Source organism: Stylophora pistillata, chromosome 6 (assembly GCF_964205215.1).
Source record: "Stylophora pistillata chromosome 6, jaStyPist1.2, whole genome shotgun sequence".
NCBI classification, from domain to species: domain Eukaryota; kingdom Metazoa; phylum Cnidaria; class Anthozoa; order Scleractinia; family Pocilloporidae; genus Stylophora; species Stylophora pistillata.
Window position 1 is genome coordinate 27,341,358 of NC_142524.1, and position 415 is coordinate 27,341,772.

Below are 415 nucleotides of genomic sequence, written 5' to 3' on the forward strand. Positions count from 1 at the left end.
AGGACGTGGAAAACAAGAGATCTAATTGGCAGAACAGTAGCTCAGCACGTGCGTTTTGAAACTTTGTACACTTCTTAGCCGTCCTTTGCAAAACAACAACGTGAAATCGCCAAAATTTGCGTCGTCTGCGAACCGAAACTGCGACGGCAAATTATTTTAATTTCCATTTGGAACTCAACGGCTACTTTATACGTCATGCGGAAGTTGAGCTGTGGCGCTATATGAGACAGTAAGCTCCTGCAGCCATTTTTAAAATTCTAACTAAGAGTAGAAATTCATTTTTTAATCGAAGTCTTCCTTGGCATCGCCGTCGTGGTTTCTTAAGGTCCCTAATAACCAAACACGGGTACGGGTGCCCGCTTCATTATGGATCCCGCGCTTCAATGCTCAATACATAAGATAAACAATCTTCCCA